Here is a 201-nt window from a genome sequence, read left to right on the forward strand (position 1 = left end):
TGTTGGTGTCGGTCGATAGGGAGCGCCCTTCCTTACGGATCGTGCGTTCCAAACTTGCATGATCTGGTGAGAATATCAATTGGGATTCCTTGTTGCTTCTGGTACAGCTGGGCATGTACCTGAAACTCCAAGAAAAAAAAATTTTCTGTCAAAGCTCCCCGGCAACGGCGCCAAATTTGATACCACTCAAATTACCCTAAG

The sequence above is a fragment of the Brassica oleracea genome, chromosome C1, assembly GCF_000695525.1.
Source record: "Brassica oleracea var. oleracea cultivar TO1000 chromosome C1, BOL, whole genome shotgun sequence".
NCBI classification, from domain to species: domain Eukaryota; kingdom Viridiplantae; phylum Streptophyta; class Magnoliopsida; order Brassicales; family Brassicaceae; genus Brassica; species Brassica oleracea.